The following is a 19,761-nucleotide window of genomic DNA, read 5'->3' on the forward strand; positions in this document are numbered from 1 at the left end:
AGGTGCACTCTCCAGTCCAGCTGGTGAACCTGGGTATCCTGAGGAAATGTTACAACTGTCTCATGCACACAGACAACCCTCTCCTCCTACCACAAAACACTAACATATGTGAGAGATGCAATTATACAGCCAAACTGGAAGCTATGCTGTCTCCACCCAAGACTGGAACAGACAGTCAAGAGGAGAAGGTTAACACTTGCACAGCAACTCCAGCCACACACAGACCTACTAAAACAGCACTGGCAAAAAATACACATAAATACATAAAATCATACTTGGAGGCTCTAAATAAAAACCTGCAAAAGCATGAGAGACCTCCAAAGCAGACACCCAAACAACCTGCACTTCCCGTCACAAACCAGACAACACATAAAACACAAAATCAGTGTGCCATACAATCACAGCCCTTAAGATGAAATAACATACCTAACACACTAGTAATAGGTGACTCAATAGTCAGGCACTGACATCCCACTCACTAGGCTGGACAAGCAGAAGGTTACTGTTAGCTGCCTGTCGGGAGCCATAATCCGCCACATAACACAAGCACTCAGGTCACTCCAGAACAAGTATAAATATGACTCTGTCATTGTTCATGTTGGTGTGAATGACCTGAGATGTATCTCCCTGGACTACATGAAAAGAGACATGGAAGAGCTCTCTGGTCATGTAGCCCAGGCTGGTATGACCCTGACCCTGAGTAGCATCCTGACCTCACCAAGAATGATACCTCAGTATAAAGAAAAAATGATCAACTTCAACAATTGGCTAAGCTTCTGGTGTCATTCAAAGGGGATCCAGTGTCTGTCAGCCTGGGACAACATGCTCAACAAGCCACGTTGCTTATCAAGAGATGGCTTGCACCTGTCACCCCTAGGCTTTCGAATACTGGCCAAGGCTCTTGCTGCCCCCCTAGTACCTTTTTTAGGCAAGGCTCAAAAGTCAAACCCACCTCCGTAAACAGCACAATTAATAAAAAACTGAGGGTTATGCTACTCAACGCCAGGAGTTTAAATCTCAAAATGCATGCGCTCGAAGCACTCATCAGTATGGAGAACATCGACATCTGTGCAATAACTGAAACCTGGTTCATGGCTCCAGAGATCACCCCAGCACTACCGGGCTACAATTCATACCACACTTTTTGGCCATAGCACACGTTCCGAAACACAAAAGGAGGGGGTGTATCTATATTCATCAAGGATACCTACACCTCCAGGTTAGTGGCGCAGCATGATACCTCTGAGATCATCCATGTGCAACTAACATCGGACAAATCTGCAATGCAAATTGTGGCCTGCTACAGATCACCCTCCATGAACCAGGACCACCAATCCACCTTTCTGGAGACACTGGAAAACATGAAGGTCCTACCAAACACCCTGATATTGGGCGATTTCAATTACCCTACTATTCACTGGGAAAACTAAATTCCCAGGCCCAGCGCTTCCTGGAATTCATCAACTCAAATGCCCTGGATCAGCTGGTAAACTCCCCTACCAGAGGTGAAAACATATTGGACCTGGTCATCACCAACATGGGCGACAGGTGTTCCACACTGGAGGTCAACCCATCACTGGTTAGATCAGACCATAAACTAATCACTCTGGATGTCCACACCCCACCACCACCCCCAACTAAGGAAACCAGAGTAAAAAACTTTTCTAAAGCAAACTTCACCTTACTTAAGACAGAGGTGGTAAGCTTCACAGCCCCCACACTAAAGGATAACGCTGTGCAAGAGGCAGAAACCTTTACAAATGCACTCTATGAGCACCTTCAAGGATGCATGGATTGTGCCATCCCTAGCAAAACCAAGACTCACTCCTCTAAGAGAAGGAAACCAGTTTGGTGGACCCCTGCAATAAACAGGCTATACAACAGAAGGAGGAAACTAGTTCAGAAAAAAAGCAAATCCCAAGAAGGAAAGACATCCCTGATCAGTATCAGTAAGAAAATGAGGTCTCTCATGAAATCATCCAAGGCTAACTTTGAAAGAAAAATAGCCAAGGATTCAAAAGATAACCACTAAGCCTTCTTTAGCTATGTTAAGAATCTAAGTGGCAACTCGCAGATATGCACTGAACTAGTGCAAAATAATACAAAATATACTGAACCTACTGATATTGCAAACATCCTGGCAGATAGATTCAGTGCAAACTTCACCCCCCTCTCACCTCCAAAAGGGCCCACAACAATACCGGAAAAGTGTAGTGTCCAAAACCACAGACGCACAGGTGAAAACAGCCCTTTCAAACGCCAAAAATACAGTGTCAATGGGATCAGATGGTGTCCCAGGCTGCGTCTTGCATGAAGTACAGAACGAACTAACCCCCCACCTAAACACGCTGTTCAACCTCAGCCTCTCCACAGGCTATGTGCCCATAGAATGGTGCACAGCAGCGGTTATTCCTCTCCACAAAGCAGGGGCCACAACTGACCCTGGAAACTATCGCCCCATAAGCCTGACTAGCCTGGTCTGCAAGGCTATGGAGCGCATCATCATGGAACTCATTAACAAAGAGATTGGGAACCTCCAAACACTTGACCAAACCCAGTTCGGCATTGTTAAGGGCAGGTCATGCCTAATAAACCTGGTTGACTTCTTCGAGACAGGCACCAAGGCCATAGACGAGGGAAAGGTGGTTCACACAGCCTACCTTGACCTCGCCAAGGCTTTCAGCACCATTCCCCACTCGGGTATTAAAGAAAAACTCACCAGCCTGAACATAAACCCCCCATGTCATGAGATGGGTTGCCAACTGGCTTACAGACAGAACTCACACAGTAAGAATAGCATGCTCCAGGTCCGACTCTAAACTAGTCACAAGTGGTGTCCCACAAGGCTTGGTCCTGGGACCCCTACTGTTCTGCATATACTTCTCAGAAGTACAGGAAAACACAGAAGGACTAGGGCTAACCAAGTTCGCCAATGACTGCAAACTGGGAGCCATAATTGACTGTCCGGCTGACACAGACATCCTCCAAAAGGGCCTTACTGAGACAGACACCTGGTGTCAAAGTCATGGCATCAAGCTAAATGCCAAAAAATGCATAGTCATCCCGTTTGGGAAAAACAAAACACCCACGAATTACCACATAGGTGGCAGCCCCCTTAATATAGAAGAGGTAATAAGAGATCTGGGGACCCAGGTAGATAGTAATCTCTCCTTTGACAGTCATATTGCCAAAGTAGTTAGGAAATCCTTCTATGTGGCCCATCTAATTACTAAAGTGTTCACATCTAGAGATAAAGAGGTTATAGTGGCCCTCTACTCGTCACTCATTAGACCCATCATAGAGTACAATGCCCCATTTGGGATGTACCTCACAAGACACTTCCAACAGCTGGAAAGACCACAAAAGTACCTCACCAAGAGGATTACTGGTCTCAAACATATGTCCTATGCAGCCTGACTGAAAAAACTCCGGCTGTACTCAGTGGCATATCACTTACTCAGAGGTGATCTCTGCCTGACTTACAAAGCCATGTCCAACTCAGAATTGATGGACATGCTCCACCTAAAGAAATCCAAGTCACTGTGAGCCACATGCTCTAGTGAGCTAAACCTCACCACAACAATAAATAGAACATGCTGGAGGGATAGATTCCTGTCACAGAGACTCCCCATGCTTTGGAACAAAATTCCAAATTACATCAGGCAGAGCCCCTCACTAACACTCTTCAAGAGAAACCTTGACGAGTGGATGGGTAACAGAAAATACACCCCTGGGATCACTTCATTAGCTCTGCTTGACAGAGGATCAGTTAATTAATCAATGGGGCGGCAAAAGCTGACACACTCTGGCTAGGTTTATAAATGCCCTCGAGCAGATAGCTTAGTATCTACCTATGAACCTATAATTTCAGTTGCCTTAGGAAGTGCAATCACGATTAGAGGCATTGTATGGTGGTTAGCACCTTGGAGGTTAATGATACCATGAATTATACCTGTGACCCAAATGTGTGTGTAGCATCAGGTGTAAAAACATTGAGGTACATAATAGATAAGATAGGCAGACTGTGGTTCAAGTTCCACAGTATTTTTTTAATGAAGAATGACCGTAATGACTATTAACAGAAGTAATCTATATTCACTTTTGCCTGTGTTGTGCATTGCTCACCTGTGCTTAGGCGTGGTTCACTTCTGAGGAAAATAAAAAGAAATATTGTTACTTGCTTCACTCTCCTTCATGCAAACAAGCAAAGTAGCAATGCATGGCTATCAGCACTATGGACAGTACTGAGTATAAAAATTATGCCTCTTGCGTAGCTTTCCATGTGTCACCAGGTTAAAGTTCATAGCTAAAACCCTGTTGAGCTAGGGTTCTAATTGAGCACCCTCCACTTTTTATTAATGTTGTCCAACTATAATTTTTAACAAAAATAATAATAATATAAAGATAATCTAAATATATTTATACATAACAATAACTATGTATAGCAGGCTGATTGAGCAAGCACATTCTATCATATCTATTATATGTGTAACTGATGTAACATGACAATTATGTTTCTGTAGTTATAAATGTATTTTCAGGGCTGGGATGGACTTCATAGTTTACTGACAGTCATCTACACACCTCAACTAACAGACGCATAGCTATAAAACAAAATGTATTGTGTGGTCTGAACTGGAACTCAAAAATCTATTCTGAAAGTAGTACATATATATATATATGTGTTTCCAGTATATTGTCACACATTTCTTCTGCATCACACCTGAGAATGCATAAACTAGGAACTTTTCATGTCACATGCATACATTGTTAATTGAAGTATAACACTACTCACTCTGTAAGGTGTAAATTAATAATGACCATGTTTGGCAAACACTTCTTCTGTGACAATGAGGAAAAAACACCTATGTAGAAATATATGTATCCTCTTTTTCACATAGGCTTGAATCCCATATTGTACAAATTACTTTTTTCAGAGTTTAAGGCCACACAAAATATGTGTCAGGTCATACAACTGATTCCCCCCAAATACAGGTCTTAAAAGCAAAGGCAAGGATTCACGAAGCCTCCGTGTAAGAGTTATAACTCTTACACGGAGGCTGCAGTTAAACGGAGTGATGTCAGCATGCTTTGCATATTCATGAGAGCATGCTGAGTCACACCTAAGTCTAACACGGTCAATGTAAGACAGTAGGGGGCGTGTCCATAGGCCGAGCCCTGCAAGCGGACACGCCCCCAGAAGAGTAAAAGTGCCCAAAGTAAATACCCACAACAGAGTCCACGGAAATGTGAATAAACACAACACAACACATGCCCCCACAGACTATAAACAGAAAATATATAAATGAACATGTTATATATTTTTTTAAATTGTAAAGATGTTTGCCTGTGAGTGCGCTCCTTTGTGCGGGTGTGCCCGTAGCGCAGCTACAGTTAGCAGTCAGTGGGAAAGCATATAAGAACTAAATATGCAAAGTAAGCCAAGAAGCAATAGCGTAGTGGTAGAGACGTCAGCTGAAGAGCAGGCATTCATAGTTCGATCCCCCACAACACTAATTTTTATTTTTAGCAAAATAAGCATGAAACAAGTCCCTGACAAACATGTACACATATAAAATCACATTTTATGTAAAATGAAATGAAATAGTCCATTTATTTCGAAGAAATGTGAAGTAACAAAACAATAAAAAATGCCAGACGTGCCTATAGCTGAGCTACAGTTTAACAAAGTGAGTGCATCTGCCCGTAGGTAAGCAGTGGTTTAACAGGTGCAAAATGAGTGCCCGTAGCTGAGCAGTGGATTCACATGCTGAAACTGTGTGACCCTAGCTGAGCTGAGCGTAATATGCGTGCTGACAGCCAAATGAGGCGTAAGCCAGCGCACCCCGTTTGCGCGGAGCTGTGCACCGTGCTAACAAGCTAACCGGCAGGCAACGTTGAGCAAGCTGTAACAAAAATGCCTTTACACAGACACACCCCCTAGCCTGTCTAGACAGTCATAAAATATAAAAAGTAGTGGCCAGGTTCGAACCCAGAATACCATGTACCATAGTCAAGGTACTGAACTACTAAGCCATGACAGCTGTACTCAGAAATGCAGTAATAGCAAATATATAGGAATGAATAGAAAGTGGAGCATGACAAAGCAGGTTTTGTGAAGTGGATACAATTCCAAAATGGCCAATCACAGATAAGTGCGGGAAAAACGGCATATATAAGCCCCATAGGCGGGAATACACAGCATAAACAATTGTAGAACTGACTTGCAGCCAGAATGTCAGGTGTAGGTGAGGGTAGTTGCTTTCGAGCACAGAGGTGGGGCGTTGAGGAGTCCAGATACATGGTCTGGCTCCTAGTCCACAATCATGAGGCCCAACTCATGCAGGGCCAGGTCCTGTGGGGAGCATATAGGGCTGAGGCGTGGGACCGGTTGGCTCATGATCTCACCAGTGCCACAGGGATTCCAAGGACTGGTGAGCAGGTCTGTCACCACCATGTGGACCTGAAGAGACACAAGCAGGACCAATTGAACCTTTGGATACAGGAGGCTCGGCAAATGCTCAACGCCCCACTACTGAGTAAGTTACATTTAATTATGTATGTAAGAAATTAAATCAGCTGATATTATGGAGATGTGTACTCCAATATTACTTCATTTATATTACAGCTACAGGTGTCCGTTCTGCGAACCACAGAGCCTATGGCGATAGGCTGGTGCGGTTGCGCCACCAGGCAGGTCAGTAATCCACTCCCAGTAACTGTAAAGAAATATAAAAGTATGACAGTTAGCAAAAGAGTGCAGTGTAGTCACTAAGTAAAAAAATGTGCAAGTAACAGTGTAAAAGTGTTTGCAAGTATTGCTTGATTACAAAAGTGTATTGCAGTCTGAAATCCAAACAGAAAAAATGAAAATGTCTGAAATAAATTCTGAAATAAAGATGCCCCACCTATAATATCATAGTGCACAACCTGCAGAAGGCTGAAAAGTACAGCTGCAGAAGATGAGCAACTCACATGTGTGAAATATATCCCTGTTAAAATACTGAAACATGACAGAAGTGAGACTGCTGGAAAGGATTGTAATAACTACAGGTAAAACATATCAATAAAGCCTAGAAGTAAGTACCATCCTGAATAGTAAAATGAAAACAAGTGAGAGGGTGTGAGAAAGAGTTATGAATCCACCAATAATGTAGTAATAACCCCTGTATAAAGTATACTGCAGTCAGTACAGAATGAAATGAATGTGACAAGTAGAACCAAACTGCGAAATGTGTCCAAAGTGTTGCTGCAGCTGGAATGTGTATCCCAAAATCTGGATATGTTACTCTCAGTCTGCAATATGCAGAAAGTATTTGTCTGAAATATCAAACATCCACAGTTGTCTATAGCTATATAAAGCAAATGTAGCAGGATGATGTAGCTGAACAAAGCAAGATATGAACGTGTATGAATAACAATAAAATGTATATTGATGTAGCAGTAACAGTCCTATCACCAAAGTGAAGTAGTTATCATATAGGAAACTGTAGTGAGAACAGTAGTGTGTATATGTCTGTAGCTATTAGAAATGTATAGCATATGTATTGGTATTCGAAGGTGTTAATAATATTTTCTTCACCCCACCCTATAACCACATATAATCCATTCCACGTGAAAATGGTATGTGCAATCACAATTAACACCCCTGGACATTTGTCCTGATGGGTCATAAATGTTTGCATGTCCGTTGATGCATCTGCCCTGTTCATACATCCAACCCTGATGGCCTGTTGCCATCAATCAACCCTGCATGTTGTTGGACTGTGTATTGCTGTTCAAATTATGCATGTGTTATGCTTGCTGTTCAATGGTGTGAATATCTGGGTGTTTGGTTAATGGGAATACTAATGCATGCTGTTACAACTAATTGCAAATGGTATTGTATGTTACTAACCCAAACTGTCATGACATAATGTAAAACATAGAACGACAGGGAAGGCGGGTTCCAGCGGACCCACCTCTCCCACCTCAGCTGGCGAGTGCACCTGGCACTAGTGCCCAGTCTGGACCCTCCTCCGGTGGCCCTGTGCCACCTGCGGGTGGAAGTGCTGCAGGGGATGGGGCCCACCCCCCCTCTGCAAGCGTGGCTGGAGGAGAACCACCACTCACCCTCCGTAGCGTCCGGACTGTGGTGCGTAGGGAGATCCAGGACTCTGTTCTTGAGCCCCTATGCCAGCTTGAGGCACAGGTGGCACAACTTACGGGCATGCCTGTTGCACGGCCTACACAGCCCCCAGCACAGCCCCATCCTGGGCAGTGAAGGAACAGTGGCAACTGCCCATGGGTGGGGATATCAGTTCCACTGTTGCCATCTGTGGGCTCATGGGCTCTGGATATCCAAACCTCCGTCCCCATCAATTGTGTAGCCCCCCCACACGTGTCATACACCGCCCCTGTATGCGTCTTGTTTGTCTTGTCTGTTGACCTACCCAACCTACCTCCCCAGCTATACCGACTTCCTTCACCTGACATACCACTCTCACCTGAAAAAAAAAGGGCACTCTGTACCCACACACAATTATGCCCCATACATAGCTGCCCATTCCGCACATATGTCTACCAGACATGGAAACTATCAATTACAATTGGCTGTACAACTAGGATTATTGTTGTCCTTACACCTCTCTCAGGGGTGGAAGGTATCAAATGTCACACCAAATTACAAACATATGCACAGCTGTTGCTGATGAAGAAATGGGCAGCTATGGGCCTTACCTACATCCCTCCTGCAAAACCCAAGCTTGTTTCCCTACTGTCTTACCCTCTTTGTGACCCCTTTTTCACCACTTTCCTGTCTCCCCATTTTCATTTCTTTCAAAGAAAATAGCATGGGTGTGCGCAAGAGTAAGCACGTTTAAGTGGTTGTAAGTGGGTGTGCGCGTGTTTGCGCAGAGCTAAACACCAGTGCGCATGCGTGAGCTCCACACAAACCAGCGCTAACCCGGTTACAACTGCTTAAAAGTTCCTTAGTCACTCTGATTGACAGGTCCTGTAGTCAGTTCAAAAGCAAAATAAAATCCCACTGTCAATTCCAAACCCAGGACCTTGGAAACAGTAGTCTGCATGACTTACCACTAAGCTATGACTCTTATACAAAAACATTGTGATAAAATAAATATATCATGTAATAGTAGGAATTAATGTAAAGGGAATATAGGATGTGTAGTACACAAAGCATGTCATTTAGAATTACTGTCAAAACTAGTGGATTTCCATAATAGTAGTGTGTGAACAGAAACAGCCATGCTAGTTGGTAGCTATTAGGTAATAATGTCACTGTAGCACCTTGCAAGCCACACACATACTCACAGCAGGATAATCACTGCCCATACCCCACAACCTCTTACAGGAACACATCGGGACCAAGTAATAAAATATGTGGAGCAAAGGCCCAAAACCAGGGACACATTACAAATAATGTTACAACAAACTCAGACAGTTCAGAGAGTAACAGGTTCTGCATTTTGTGGGATGTTTGGAAGGGTATGAAGTCTGTAACTTGAATGTTTGTCACTATATTCTGACTTGAGCCCAAAGTGATTTGCCAGAAAAAGCTGTGCATGAGATATTGACCAAAATATGAGGCAGAAATGTGGACAACCTGCAAATATTTGTACACATGAGAGGTCTGACACCACCATATTTGAATACTTAAGAGCCTAGACATAGAAACAGTGAATGAGTTACAGGGATGCCCCACAAACTCCATGTGAAATGTACAAACAGTAGGCAGAAAGGTGTAACAACACATGCCATGGTAACTATGGAGTCCTGAAAGTATTCACCACTTGCATGTCAGAATAAGTGTAGTAATACATATGCTCATGCTAACCCACACTCACAACTGCAGCATACCAGACAATTTAATGGGTGTGCCCCACTGATATGTACCATTCCATGAGGCAGATAACAGATGAACCTGAGAGTCTCTGGGGCCTGCTCAGCAGCATACTCAAATATCCTAATAGATGTCAAGGCCCACACCATGGCCAGACCACACTGCATGCTGTAACACCCTAGCAGATATAGCAAGCATTCCAAGGTGTGAATGTACATGGAAAATAGGAAAGCCACAGCAGCACACCACAGTCAGGACACCTAGCAGGCATACAAGTCGTGACTGTAAAGGGAAAATATTGAAGCCTTAGCAACAAAGTGCAAGCAAAAGTGAAAGGAAAGCACACACATTAACAGTAGTAGTAGTTGTAGGTGTCAGTGTACATACACAGTTAGTACAGGAAACTGGAGAAATGAATGGAGGAATGTTAATCTACAACACAGCTGGAAATATGAGAGAGATACCAACCTTTACACTCACAGAACATTGTCCACAGCATACCAGCATGGTCCCTGCCCTTAAAATCTGAAAGGGCTACGCCTATCTCACATACCTTTTTATAGCACTGTTCTGAAATCACAGTCAGAACTGCAATCAGAACACAACTGGCTGCATGCAATTAGCAAATGCTGGCTAACAATTGGTGCAGAGGCCATCACATGGACATATGCAGATACCTACAAAAGTACGCTGTACCCCCAGTCCACACATGCAATACTTTCATTGCACCCTGAGGAGGATGTGAGAGACAGACAGACAGAGAGAGAGAGAGAGAGAGAGAGAGAGAGACAGAGACAGAGAAAATTGAAATTAAGCAGACACAAACAAAACTGTTCAGCAACAGCCACCTGAAAGCTGACAACTGGCAAGTGGAGCAGCAGGACAGAAAACCAGACAGCAACACAAGCAGCTGTGACAAACACAGGTAATGTGAAGTAATACTATAAAGGTCTACATACTGTGAACCCTCCATATGTGTCATTGGTCTGTATCCATATGTATATGAAGATGTGTAAAGGGCAGGGGACATACAGCAACTATCAGTGAAGGCTGTACATACATTTGTATGTGAGAGCATCTATGTGCACATATCGATGTAGGTTGACTGTAGGTTGTAGTGCAATGTACAAAGTAGATTTCACAGTTATGTATGTTTAGCAGTATGTTAGTATATGTATACAGTATGGTAGACAAACATGTTGATATACCTGTCTATCATATGGATACGTATGTATGTCAAAATATATATGTATGTGTATATATATATATATATATATATATATATATATATATATATATATATATATATGATATGCATATATGTATACATACATAGTGAGAGATGTAGGAATACATAGACAGATGTAGATAGATAGAATGTGTACAAACATATATGCAATACACACATACAGATATAGATATATGTAGACACATATACATAGACAGACTGATCTGACTGTCTACAGGTATGACTGTATATGATGACCTCAACACCCCCTGTCCCACCCCCTCTGTCACTCTCACCCCCTCTGTGCCTCCCCTTCCATATCTATAGCAATATATGTACATCAATATATATATGTGTATATGTATACAGACATATATATATATATATATACATATAGATATATCTATATCTATATATATATATATATATATATATATATATATATATATATATATATAGAGAGAGAGAGATGTATATATATTCTGAGTGAGGCACATGTGTACAGATGTATTGCAACAGGTGCCTGGTGACAAAGGCATGGAGTGAACACCAGTGTCAAAACCAGAGTACCATACCCCATTTCAAATCACCTACACCAGTAACCACCAGATATGTGATTGGCTGCCCAACACTGCAAGTGTCAGGGGTGAACAGGGTCATACATGTGTACAATAGTGCCCCCAATGATATTCGCAGTGGCACACTATTCCTGGAATACCTGCACATGGTATGTGTCAGCAGACATGGTGTGTCAGCTATGGACATGTAGGTCAGTGTACCCCTCCACACCACATAATGGATGCCATGGTATGTACCTCACATGACAGCTACAGATATGGAGAAGGACACAGTGACATGTACAACACTGTTACAATGCACTCAAACACATTACCAATGCACAGTGACTGACAACACCACAGAGTACACACATACTACCCACATAGAGGTTACCACTCCTGGATTTACATACGTAAGTCACACCCATGACAGATGTCCAACAACCATAGTAACAACTCACACCATCCACAACCTAAATTACTGCTGTGTGTCGTCCATGCCACTGCAATAGAGAGCACATGTGGAGGTAAAGGTTCCTATCCAGAGATAAGACATACCCTGCAATAAACCACAGAGTGTTAAGAAGCAAGACTCCCCATGAGTACATGTCACACATACCCCTGCTGAATGTTAGTCAGATAGGTAATATGCCATATGAGTCACCCTGTGTAACTGTGTGAGAGCAGCAGGTACCATCACACCACATGTGTCACAATGGTCAGGGTAGCAAAACAGTATGCTGCTGTACTCCCAGGGGCAATAGCATATTGTATAGTATTTATTGTAATGTAATGTAATGTATTGTGTTGTATTGTATTGGTATGTTGAGGTGCCTCCTTCGTGGAGTGGAACCACTGCTGCTGTGCGCCAGTGTACAGGTACAACTCCTGTAGTCAGGCTAGTGTTACATAGCACTTCTATATGTGTGTTTATCTCCTGTCAGAGTTTATGTAGCATGCAACTGGGGATACCATTAGGTCCCAGTCATGTTGTGTATTCTGCTTTCATGAGGGCGACTCTCACCTGGACATCTGTGATGACAGGGAGGTTACACTCAGCTGGGATAACTATGTTGTATTCTGGGGGAGAGGGCGGGGTGACACCTGCACTGAACCTGTCTGCCACAATGTTGTCAATATCTGTGGTTTCAGTGAAATATTTGTTGTTGAGTACTAACTATGGGCATAGAGGATGGATTCTGACCAGGTTGCTAACATAACTGAAGAAGGCCTTCTGGTTATCTGTAGTGTCCCTCTTGATTTCCCTCTCAAAGTTGCCCATGGATGTTTGTATGATGGAAAATAGATCCTTACTAGTGCTGCTAAGACATGCCTTCCCTTTATGGAATTATACTCTGTCTTGCAGTAGCTTCCATCTTTTGTAATACAATCTGTCTATGGCTGGGGTCCACCAGACAGGATGCTGTCCCTTTGTGGAGAGTGTCTTGCTCATATATGGGATTGCATGATCCATGCATTCTTGGAGATGTCTGTAGAAAGCATTTGTGTAGGGGTCAGCATTGTGGGATGTATCTGCCACTGGCCCAGTGGGCTGAAAGGATACCATGTCACTGTTACAAAGTGTAAAGTTTGCATCTGCAATGTTATTCACTATAGTCATTTGTGCAGGTGGTGGAGGTGGGATATGTATATCCAGGGCAATTAGTGTGTGGTCAGCTCACAGAAGTTGATGATGTAGGCCATACAGTACCTAGATACAAAACCCCAGAGGGAGGAGATGCTCTGGACCTGAATCAGTGTTCTGACTGCTGGGGTTTGGTAGTATGTCATATGGAGTGTGCCAGGTACTGTTGCACAGTTGCTGGCTGAGCACTGATACCTGGCCATTTACATGTGTATCCACCAATAGACAGACAGATGCTATATATGTGAGATATGTTGTATCATAACAGTCGATTAGCATGTGTAGTATGTGCGCCAAATTCTGCTGACATATATTGCTGATATCAGGTTATTTTCTTTTTCAGGTACATGGCTCACTCACGAAATCCCGCTTACTCCACAGCTGAGGATGAGGAGATACACCAGAGCCTGGTGCGGGATTATGCAATACTCTTTTCCCGCACCAGCCAGAATCAGCAGGAGAGGGCTGCACTGTGGCAAGACCTGGTCCGTCGGGTAAATGACATAGGCACGCATAATAGGACATATGAGCAGGTACGACATCACTGCAGTGATTTAATCAGAAATGTCCGTCAGCGTGCGTCGGATATCCACAGGCAACAGGTCGCCACAGGTGGTGGGGTGGCTACACATCCCCCACTCACCAGACTGGAGGGACTACTCATGAGTGTAGTGGCTCCAGTCCGCCAGCAACAACAACAACAGCAGCAGACATGCATTATGATGGAGGCTGGAGCCACGCAGCAGCAAGACAGTGAGCGTGCAGGTAATATGCCATATGTATAGTTGACTATTGTGTACACTGGTAGTGAATGCATGTGTGAGGTGTGTCCTTGGTTTGTAGCTGTCACCATAGTATTTAATGTGCAAGTGTGATATCCTCAATATTAGCAGCTGACCTGTGAAAGGCGATTGTTGTACTACTGACCTGTATCATACTCAGTAACAATGGCACAGTTGTGCCCATTGACATTAGTTTCTTCATGTCTGCAGGTCCCTCCGGTGTAACAGCAATGCAGCCTATCCATGCTGGTGAGTGTGTATTAACAATACCTGTAATAGTCTTGATAGTAATAGTAATATTAGGCTCACTTAGTAGTGCTCTTTGTATGCATGTAGGTTTGTCTGTGTCTGTGTGTTGATATCATGCATACTGAGTAGTGTACAATTGTGTGCAACTGTGTGTATGTGCATGTGTGCATGTGTGCATGTGTGCACCTGTGCATGTGTGCATGTGTGCACCTGTGCATGTGTGCATGTGTGCATGTGCACCTGTGCATGTGTGCATGTGTGCATGTGTGCACCTGTGCATGTGTGCATGTCTGGACCTGTGCATGTGTGGATGTGTGCATCACTGGTAATGTGCAGACATTGTAAACTGTGTTTCCTGTTTCCCTCTTACAGGTTCTGGTGCTGCTCTGGTGTCATGCAGCAGGGAACCTGAATCAGGTGCCATGGGTACTGAGAATGATGACATCTGTGTAATGGCACAGGAAGGTATGCCAGGGTCCGTCATTGGTCAGCCGATTGACAGTACACAGCTGCCAAACCCATCAATGCGCACAGTTATCCTGCCAATACACCCTTTGTCACCAATGTCCCTAGGTGATGGACAGCATACAGTGGGCATTTACCAGGGTAATGTGGTATCTGTGGCACATGCCTCCCCACACAGCAGCCATGGGCATGGCCCAGAGATGGTACCACACAGACAGATGTCCAGGAGTTCTTGTGGGAGCATCCGTGGGTGTACTGCCCCTGTCAGACGTGCCCACAGAGGTCTTACAACCTCAGCTATGTTTCAGGCTGTCATGCAGGCACAGTCACATATGGAATGGTACACCAGACAGGGTCTGAAGGAGCTGACAGCATGTCGCACAGCCATGACTGACAGTATGCGTGACATTGCGGCTGCCATCCGTAATTTCACCGATGTCATAGACAGACATTGTGGGGACATATTAGACCGGTTCCACAACTACATGTCCATGAGCCAGGGCAATGGTGGATGGTTGAGGCGTCGACGTGGGCGTATGCCAGCAACAGCAGCAGCTGGCAGTCGTCGCGGACGACAACAGGGCTGCGGCCGCCACCATAGTGCCAGCAGCAGCCCCAGCAATGCTGGGTCTGTGCTGTCATCAGACCGCCCCAGGAGACCACGTGCACGTGGCTCTGGCCAGGCCCGACAGGGATCTGTGTCCAGTCAATGAACACCTGCTTCTGATGACAGTACCCAGTCTGGGTTGGTACCGGATACGGTCCGCAGCACCCCTGCAAGGCACAGGTACCGTGTCCGTGGCCAGAGACACTGATCTGTATGACCTGGCAGGTACAGTCTGTGGCTGTCCACAAACACCAGTATATGGCAGCCATGAGGTGGAACTGTGTGCATCCATACACACATGCGAATTGACAACACCTAGGGCTACCTCATACATGCACACACTGCATCAACATTGCCCCACCTTGTACTGCTGTCCCTCACCAACACACATACACATACATGTCAATCGGTGGTATCGGTGGCTGACTCAGGCATACCAAGTTCACACCCTGTGCATATGATGAAACTGTGCCACCTCCTGCAATCTGTAACATCAGTGCAGGTACAGGTTAACATGTTGCTGATGCACCGGGTGACTACATAGACGTGTAGTAATAGTATCATATTGTTAACAGTAATGTGTGCTGATATAATTGTGGGTATATCACAGCATGCCTGATGCAGTAAGGGTGTGATTGTCATGTACTGTTGTCTACACCCATGGTAAGTACCATAGTGTATCATCTCCACATGTTGGCATACTGGTGGTAAGGATGTCAACAGAAGGCTACATACATAGGTAGCACAGGGGATAAGGTAATGAATGTATTAATACGCAATGATGGACATGTAAACTGCAAGTGGCATATTGCCCACACTGGACTCTGCAATGCGGATGTTTGAGGATGTTGATATGTGTGCAGTACTACACGACTGGTACAGGACACACAGGAGCACCCTAGCACTGCAAGCTCACATCTCATACCATGCTAGACAGCCCCAACACACAAAACTAACTGTCACAGGAGGGAGAGTCCCCATACATGTCAGGGATACTGTGGTGGCAGGCCAGGTAGCATACATCCTACTAAGTATGGAACCACTGAGTGAAGGCTCAGTGTCTGTTATTTGACATGTGTATTACTGCAGGTATGAGCACATGGGTTTCCATCCAGTTATTGTAGATCCTGACAGTACATGGTCTGTACACTTGTGTGCGCTGAAACTGGACCCTATCCATCTGACCTGTGTATTTCCATGTACATGTGCATAGTGCCTGCATATTTGCAGTGTTACCTACTGGAAGTGGTTCAGCTTGTTTCTTGTACAATGGACTACATGCAGCCCTGCTTACTGTAGCTGTGTTTGCATGCATGTTTGCTTGCAATTACCCTGGAATACTGATCCCACCTGCAATGCATAGTTACAGAGCTTCTGTGGACTCCTAGTGACATCTGCATAGCTTACTATATGTATGTCCATGTCTCACTTGACAGAATGTCACTGTTTCTCCTGTTCACATGTACGTTGCCTGTGACACATTGCATATGACTTACCTGGCATTTGTCCACGTGAGCAGTCATATATGCTACTGCTAACTTATCACAGGCACTACACCCTCACATATTCATCTTCTGTTGAACCACCTGCTTCGCTAGGGACGGCTTGCACCTGTCACCCCTGGGCTTTCAGATATTGGCAAAGGCTCTTGATACCCCCATAGGGCCTATGTTAGGCAAGGCTCAAATGACAACCCACCTTCATAGGTATCACAAGGGATAAGAAACTAAGAGTAATGCTACCCAACGCCAGAAGTCTAAACCTCAAGATGCATGCACCCGAAACTCTCCTTGCAATGGAGAACATCGATATCTGTGCAGTAACAGATGCCTGGTTCAGGGCTACTGAGAGCACCCCAGCACTACCAGGTTATACCTCATACCATGCTTTTCAGCCCCAAAACTTGGAACGAACCACAAATGGAGGGGAAGTATTGATATTCATCAAAGATACCCACACCTCCAGGTTGGTGGCAAAGCACCAAGCATCAGAGACTATCCATGTGCAACTAACAATGGGTGAAACTGCCTTCCAGGTTGTAGCCTGCTACAGACCATCCTCCCAAACCCAAGAACTGCACTCGGCCATCCTGTGAACAGTGGACATATGAAGGTCTCTCCAAACACCATTATATTGGGCGACGTCAGCTACCCAAACATAGACTGGGAGCATGACTCTAGCTCCAACACCCTAGGCCAAAGATTCCTAGAATATATGAGCTCAAATGCTATGGAACAGCTTGTTACCACTCCCACAAGAAGGGGAAACATACTGGACCTGATCATCACCAACATGGGGACTCTATGCTCCAGACCAGAAGTGTATCCCTAACTGGTAAGATCAGACCATAAACTAATCTCACTGGATATTCACATCCCAATCCCACCCCCTGCCCAGAATACCACAGTGAACAACTTCTCTAAAGCAAATTCACACTCCTCAAAACTGAGGTGGAAACCTTCAAAGCCCCCGGGCCTGTGGAATCTACAGACCAGACCGCAGATTCCTCTATAAACGCATTCTATGGACACCTTCAGGAATGCATCCTCCAAAGGCAGACGTCCTGTCTGGTGGACCCCAGCCAAAAAAAACTACACAATAGAAGGAGGAAGCTACTAAATGATACAGCAAAATCCCAAAAAGGGAAGGCATCACTGATCAGTATTAGTAAATAACTACAGGCACTCATAAGATTGTCTAAGGCCAGCTTCGAGAGAAATTGCACAGGACACTAAGGATAATCACAAGGCTTTCTTCAGTTATGTTAGGAACCTGGGTGGTAATTCCCAGATATGCTCAGAGGTAGTCCAAAATGTCAATAGAAACACCAAACCCACAGACATTGCCAACATTCTAGCTGACAGGTTCAGCAAACTCCCCTCCACACCAAAAGTGCACATATGTATCCCAGCAGAGTTCTGCCCCCCTGACATCTCAAATGCTCAGGTAAGAGCCACCCTCTCCAAGGCAATACACACTGCATCAATGGGACCAGACAGTGTCCCGGACTGTGTCCTACATGAACTCCAAGACGTGCTACAACCAAACATAAAACTACTGTTCAATCCCAGCCTTACTACAGGATAGGTGTCCAAAGAGTGGCGTACAGCAACAGTGGTCCCTCTACAGAAAGGTGGTGCCTCAACGGATCCTGGACACTATTGCCCCATAAGCCACACTAGCTCGGTCTGCAGAGCTATGGAAAGATCATCATGGACCACATAAATATAGATATTGGGGACCTACAGACACTGTTTCATACCCAGTTTGGCTTTGTTAAGGGCAGATCCTGCCTCTCAAACCTGGTTGATTTCTTTGAAACTGCCACCAAGGCCATTGACGAGGGGAAGGTGGTCCACACAGCCTACCTGGACCTCGCAAAAGCCTTCAATACAATACCCCACTCGAGCATTCTAGAGAAGCTCACCAGCTTAAATATAAGCCCCTATGTCACTAGATGGATTGCACACTGGCTCAAGGACAGAACCCACATGGTTAGAATTGCTGGAGCCATGCCAGACTCCAAACCAGTTACAAGTGGTGTCCCACAAGTCTCAGTCCTGGGACCTCTCTTGTTTGGTACATATTTATCGGAGGTACAGGACAACATGGAAGGACTGTGGCTGACCAAATATGCAGATGACTGCAAACTGGCCGCCATAACCGACTCTCCAGCCGACACAAGCATCTTCCAAAAGGGCCTCATAGAAACAGACTACTTGTGCCAGAGCCATGGCATCCAGCTGAATGCAAACAAGTGTATAGTCATCCCCTTTGGCAAAAACAAAGTGCCCACAAAGTACCACATGGGTGGTACTCCATTACGTACAGAAGAAGTAATTAGGGACCTGGGGACCGAAGTTGATAGCAATCTCTCATTTGACAACCACATGGCCAAAGTGGTTAGAAAGACATTTTATATAGCCCACCCCATCATGAAGGGATTCACTTCTACATCAGGGGAGGGCATTGTGCCTCTTTACTCATCCCTCATCAGGCCCATAATTGAGTACAATCCCCCTGTTGGGATGTACCTTACCAGACACCTGCAGCAACTGGAAAGACCCCAAAAGTACCTCACCAAGAGGATCAAAGGGATCAAACAGATGCCATATGCTGACCGGTTAAAGAAACCCCAGCTCTACTCAGTGGCATACCGCCTGTTCAGAGGCGTTCTGTGCCTAATGTATAACGCCATGTCAAACCCGGAATTAATGGGCATGCTGCACCTGAGAATATCCAAATCCCATCGGGCTACACACTTGAGAGACCTGAACCTCAGCACTGAAATAAATAGGACATGCTGGAGGGACAGATTCATAACCCAGAGGCTCACTTCACTCTGGAATAAAATTCCAGTCCAGGTTAGGCAGAGTCCCTCATTGAC

The sequence above is a fragment of the Protopterus annectens genome, chromosome 2.part2 (genome assembly GCF_019279795.1).
Source record: "Protopterus annectens isolate FY-2018-M chromosome 2.part2, PAN1.0, whole genome shotgun sequence".
Lineage (NCBI taxonomy): Eukaryota > Metazoa > Chordata > Ceratodontiformes > Protopteridae > Protopterus > Protopterus annectens.